The sequence below is a fragment of the Cyprinodon tularosa genome, unplaced genomic scaffold (assembly GCF_016077235.1).
Source record: "Cyprinodon tularosa strain WSP-4 unplaced genomic scaffold, ASM1607723v1 ctg1516, whole genome shotgun sequence".
Taxonomy (NCBI): Eukaryota; Metazoa; Chordata; class Actinopteri; order Cyprinodontiformes; family Cyprinodontidae; genus Cyprinodon; species Cyprinodon tularosa.
In genome coordinates, this window is record NW_024038350.1 from 44,728 (window position 1) to 51,401 (window position 6,674).

The following is a 6,674-nucleotide window of genomic DNA, read 5'->3' on the forward strand; positions in this document are numbered from 1 at the left end:
TTGAAACAGTACTTGATCTTGCATTCATTTATTAGCTGGTTTCTCTGTGAAAATTTCAAAACAGTCAATAATCACTGTGACTCTATGTCCAAAGGCCTCCACAAACTGATGAGGCATAATTTTGTGCAAGGTGTCTCTATCTGGCCACACAATTGCACGCTTTAGATTTGCATATAAAAATGACAGCATTTCATTGAATGTTCTGTACACTGTCTTTGGTGAAACACAGAAGAGATAAGCAAGGTGTTGTGAGGGCAGATCCAATCTCAGACGCATGAAGGTTAACAGAAGCATTTGAAATGGACTGAGAATTTTATTTTGAGCAGACATGAGAGGCCATAAAGGTTGCCAAGTTTGGTAGACCCGTATAGTACTTGACTTTTTCATTACTGTCTCCAAAGAAGCAATCAGAGATCTGTAGCTCATCAAGTTCACGCCGCAGCTCTCCGTTTTCTTCCAAAAGACGGTTCATCTCTGCACACCTGAGCACACACAGGTTACATTCTGTCTGTCCTTCCTGTCCTTTCATCAGCCTGATGGAGCCCCGTTTCAGTTGCTTGCAGGGCATTCTTTTTCAGCTGTTCCCGATAACCACGTCTTAAAGAGCGTTCTGTGTCTGCTGGTCTGATGTCAGTGTGGCCCAGATGCAGGGATGGAGCCCAGTCTGGGTCAGTCTCCATCATCTCATATGCGGGTTGACCTGCAAAGTAGATGAAAGGTTGAGTGTTTTACACATCTATCCAAAACACTATATAAAGCACCTTAATAACAGAGCCCATTAGATTAGATGAGTTATAAAATATGATATGCTTATGTTTCCCACAGTGGGGAAATTTGCTATACCGAAACAGCACAAGTACATCGGACTAGTAAGGCCAGAGGTAAATAAATAAACTGAAAAGCTTACAGGACGAACAAAGGATTATAATAAATAAACTTAAGTAGATTGCACAGGATGAATAAATGCAGTGAGTTGGCTGATGAGTGGGTATGTACAGTGTTTTTATATGTACAGTGTTTTTATATGTACACTGTATTTATATATATTTATTCATAAAAAATATATTTGTATTGCAGATTGTGTAAATGATTATATACAGATAATGCATTATTTATTAAATTTTAGCGGTCTAAAAAAGAAATAAAACAAACATCACTTTCCGCTTCTCTTCCACAGCATGTTTTAGTAGGTTTACATGAACTCCTGCAACTTTATAAGCAAACCATTTCAGCGTGTTGATTTCTATTAGTGTATATTTATAAGGACTTACCTTTGTGAAAATGCCGAGAGCAAACACGAACATGAGGAGATATTTTATGAAACGTGATGTCTTTCCTTCTTACAGCAGCGACCCACGGAGCCCGACGCCTCTTTGTTAAGTCCTCTGTCTGCGGTCTGTATTTTTTTTCCAAGTGGGGAATACGAAAAACCGTAAGGCCCCGTCTGCTGTTTTCTGTTTAGAATTACTATTGCATCCTTTGACGCAGCACCAGTGTCCCGTTATTTCCAAAGAAGCAACTAGAACACGTCTGCTCTCTGTTAGTTTTCTTTTCTTCGTTGCTGCTGTCTCTTCACCACAGAAATGGCGCTAACTACCCAAAATGAATTGCGCTTTTGCGGAAGTGACGTACACTGTCACAGACCGATACCTCCTTAAATAACCTGGTTGGAACTGGATCTAACATACAAGTTGAAGGCTTAGATGAAGACAATAATTTTGCTAATTCAGAGAGTTCAACTGGATCAAAGCAGTCTAAACCAAAATCATTGCTGCTAAGAGCAGGTGGAATGGACGGTTCAACAGAGCTATGGCTCTGGGTGAGTTTGGCAACTGTATTAAAAAGAAATCTAGGATTATTCTTATTCTCCTCTATTAATGAGGAGAGGTATGCTGCTCTTGCTTTACAAAGGGTCCTCTTATACAGCAGTAAACCATTTTTCCAGACTTGGAAGGACTCCCGCAGGCCTGTGGAGCGATATTTTCTCTCCAGTTTCCTAGCATTTTGCTTCAAAGTACGCAGCTCTGCATTAAACCAAGGAGCAAGCTTTCTATTTTTAACGGTTTTCATTTTCAAAGGAGCTGCGTTGTCTAAGGCAATACGCAGAGAACTAGTAACCCCATCAACAAAATCATCAACCTGTGAAGGGGAATAAGCTAAGCTTTTGCACTCTGCAGCACTGCTCAGTGACACAGAGGAGAGAGAAAGTGAAGCAGATTCTTTAAAATTTATAACTGCACTATCTGATAAAGATCTACTAAAATTGAACCTTCTTTTGGGGGAGGAGAACTCTGTTAAAGTAATCCTGAAGGTTATTAGAAAGTGGTCAGAGAGGACAGGGTTGTGAGGAAATACTGTTATTTCTTCACAGCTTAGTGGCCAGGATGTCCAGTTCTTCACAGCTTAGTGGCCAGGATGTCCAGTTTTGTGGTTTCTAAATAAGTCTCAACTGCAGTCTTATATGACAAAGGCTGCGGTCAGATGGCAGGCAGAGAAGATTAGGGGTCTTCATTTTCCTTCTTGATAGGATATTTTAGCAAACAGAGCAGTCCTTTAACATTTACTGTTTTTTAAGAAAAAAATTAAAGTTTTCTGAATTATAAATAAATTCAGTAGTTTGTCTGGATCCCAACTATTTTCTTATTTAATCTTTGAGGCTGTGCAGGAGTGATCCAGCAACTGCAGGATGAGCTCCAGTGATAATTACTCTCATTCCTCCAGTGGAGTTAAATAATCTAATTTTGAAGATTATCTTTAAAGATCGGGTGAAACGTTTTATTGGAAGTGCTCTTCTGTCATTAATTACTGTCAATATCAGAGTCTCATTCAGATACCAAAGATCAAATATAAAGCATTCTTATATAAAAAACAAAAACAAAAAACAGTCTTTTGCCAATTGCTGTGTGACATCACTCTGGGACATTGGCTAGCCAACATGGCGGATATACACACTGAAACGGGTAGTGTTAGAAACTACTAACATGGATAGAGTCATATCATTCGAATCGCTCACAGTCAGTCAGGATCAGTGATTATCTCTCAGTGCCTCTCGTCATGTCCACAGGGGTACCTCAAGGTTCTATCTTGGGCCCTCTGCTATTTTCACTTTATATAAATGACCTCCCCTCAGTTTGCTCAGATGTCTGTATCCAGATGTATGCAGATGATACTGTCATTTATACTCATAGTAAAAACACAAAACAAGTTGCTGAAAAACTAACACAGTCTATGGTCCAAGTCTCTGAATGGCTGAATCAATCTTGCTTAAAACTTAATGTAAATAAAACTGTTTCATTGTATTTTTCTAAATCCAACAATGCAAATCATGTCGAAGATATTTATGTGACAGGGGAAAAAATAAAAATTGTGTCAAAATTCAAATACCTAGGCATCCAAATAGACCCTTAACTAACGTTTAAATCCCAGGTCAAAAAGGTGCAATAGAGTCAAATTCAATATTACAAATTTCCGTTTCATAAAGTCAAACTTGTCACTCCAGGCAGCTAAAATGTTCATGTACAGTATGGTTCTGTCGCACATCACCTACTGTCTTACAACCTGGTCTCAGGCAAATAAAACCTCACTAAAACCTTTAGAATCTCTTTACAAACAGACAATACAAATTTTGGATAAAAAACCATCAAAATATCACCATTGTGACATTTTACTAAAACATAAGCTTCTAAGCTGGGAAAACTTCCTCAAGTATGCAAACCTCTGTCTGTTTTACAAAATAATCCATGGTCTGTCATCTCCTCCACTCAGTCAGTTTGTAAAACTCAGGAACACACCAACAGTAACACGTGGGTCGGCTAGAGGCGACTGTGTTGTTCCTCTGCGTAAAAGTGCTTTTAGTCAAAGAGCCTTTGCAGTTAAAGCATCTCAGGAATGGAACTCTGTCCCTCAGAACATCAGAGAACTTACAACATACACTATTTTCAAAAAGCATCTAAAAAATTGGCTCATAACACATCAGTCATGTCAGCATTAGTTGAATGTCTATCAATAACAACCCATGCTGCCACTTGTGTCTCTGCTTTGTGTATGTATGTATGTATGTATGTATGTATGTATGTATGTATGTATGTATGTATATGTATGTATGTATGTATATATATTTATATGTACATAGTTTAAAAGTTTTATTCTATTTTATGAATCTCTGTAGTCCAGCAAAAACTTATTCTGTATTTTTAAATCAGTTCTGAGGAGTTATAGCTGTTTTTATTTATTTTTATATTTGTATTTTACATTGTAGCATGCTTACTGTTGTGTTTTTTTAGGAAGACAATTTTAAGATCTTTCCAGGGACAACAGATGAAAAATAGCCTTTTGGCTAATTCCGGTGCATTTGCAGGAATGTGTTTTAATATGCACTGTCCCTGTTAAATAAATAAATAAATGAAAATAATTATGAATCTCCACTAGTGTCAGTGTATTGAAAAGGATGACAAAGAAAATTCAGTAAATCGGGGTTCCCCCTACTGTTGGTGGCGGATGGAAGTAGATGTTAACGTATTTCAGGTATGTGGTACTAACTGCTGTCAAAAACCAGAACCTTGGACCCAGAATTCAGGCAAGACAGAAAGCTGGATAACGTCAGAAGCATTTATTTAAAAACAACGGATCTGAGTAGCTGTGGCTAGGGCATCTAAGGTTGGAACCTCTACAGGAAACACAGATCTTAATTTATTTCTAACAGAATTTGATACATTTCCTAAAAGATTTATCATAGAAAATCCTGTTTTCTCTCTATTTAGTCTTGACTTTAAGTACTGACATTCTAATAACACATGTTCCACTGTTTTCATCTGATTACAGTGAATACAGGTCCCTGTTCCATGTTTCCCTATTCTAAAAAGATAACTTTTCAATCTAGTATGACCAAATCTAAATGGAGATATGACTATTTCTTCTTTCCACCTTCCATTGATACTACTGTTACCTCCAACAGTCCTTTGAATTTTATATAAATCTCTACCAGTGTCATGATTATCTGCTGCCGCTGCCCTTGGGGAAGAGGCTTGGAAGCATTGAATGCAGGTCCAGCAGATTCCACAACACTTTCTTTCCCACTGCCATTAGACTGCTGAATGTTTTGTAAAACGGGTTGTTGTATTCTATTTTATAGTATTTAATATATTATATGATTACAGAACAAAAAAATGCTATAACTGTAAACTTACAGTCATATGTTTATATTACTGTTTTTATATATTTCCTTTACTTTTTTTTCCCAAGGTTGCACTTTTAAAAAGGTGAAATTGTCCAGTGAGCTGTTTCCAAACAAAATTTATTTTTGTTTTACACAAAATGACAAATCTGTGTATGTCTACTTCATGTCCTTCTATATCTATATGAGCAGGAATCCAGAAAAATTTAATTAAACATTTCTTATTATGTAGCTGAAATAATAAGTGATAAGTTGATTGCATCGATGAGTCAATGCAATCAACTGGTTTTCCTTAGATAGAAAACTTTGTATCAATTTCACTGTATGATCTGGTTGAACTGTAAAGTGCCTTGAGATGACATGTGTTGTGAATTTGGCGCTATATAAATAAACTGAATTGAATTGAATTAATAATAAATCTAATCTAAAAGTGCTGGAGGAGATTCTCAGTCATCCAAATGATTCCAGAGAAGTTAAAAAAGGAAGAACAGATCCGCCCCTTAGTAATGGGGAGTCATTGAGGATTTTGTTAGCCTGCAATACTCAATACTGGTCTATGCCCCTGAAAGGGGAGTTCTCAGGGTCATTGTTGAGGCATAGATCAGAATCTCCTCCAAAACAAGGCTTTTTGTCTGGTTGTGTGGAGGCTTTTAGGACCCAAATGCAGGGAGGAGTAAGCACAGATGGGTTTTTGGTGATTTAATGAAAGTCTAAGGGGAACAGAGGCAAAAATCAACATCAACAACACAAGAAACCAGCACTGAGTGAAGGCTCTGCTGCTCTTTTAAGTCCAGCACTCTGATGAGAAAGATTATCTTCACCTGTGTAGACTACCCAGGTTCTCCACAAAGATCCTTTGTGGAAGAGATGCATAACTTCCACTCACTCACACACAGGAACCCTGACACTTGTCTGTCTGTCTGTCTGTCAGTCAGTCAGTCAGTCAGTCAGTCAGTCAGTCAGTCAGTCAGTCAGTCAGGGTCCCTCCATCGTGTCCTGGGTCTCCCCTGGGGTCTCTTCCTGGTGGGACATGCCTGGAACACCTCACATGGGCACTGCATGAAAAGTGAGATTTTCGTCCCCGTAAACTCCCGCAGATCTGCCTGATTTTCGTCAGTTTCCGACAATTTGCAACCCGTGTTTGTCCGCGTTTGTCGTGCCACAAATTGTCGGAAACGTACCATGACGTATGTGGAGAGCGATCAGCTGTACTAATGGCCCTAATTAGCATATGAATGCAGCAAACCCGCGCGGCTGGCCAGGTCTGGCTTGAATAACCTACTCAGTATTGGCTGAAACCACTATTCTCAAACAAATGAAATCGCTCGTGATTGGCAGCAAAACCACACGTGGCCACGCCAGGCTTTAATTTTCTTACTGAGTATTGGACGGAACCACTTCTTTTTAAACAAGTAAAGTCGCTCATGATTGGTTGGCATATATATATATATATTTACATATAAATTTACATATATATATTTATTCATATATATATATATAT

The 6,674-nt window shown here is 38.2% G+C and overlaps 1 long non-coding RNA gene across 1 annotated transcript; it reads right to left on the reverse strand.

Moving 5' to 3' along the window:
- Positions 1-12: 12 nt before the first annotated feature.
- Positions 13-1,616, reverse strand: LOC119779812. The gene is made up of 2 exons (XR_005280293.1): positions 1,272-1,616; positions 13-700 (listed from the first exon to the last, which is right to left on the reverse strand). It is a non-coding gene; the product is annotated as an uncharacterized LOC119779812 (long non-coding RNA).
- Positions 1,617-6,674: the final 5,058 nt, after the last annotated feature.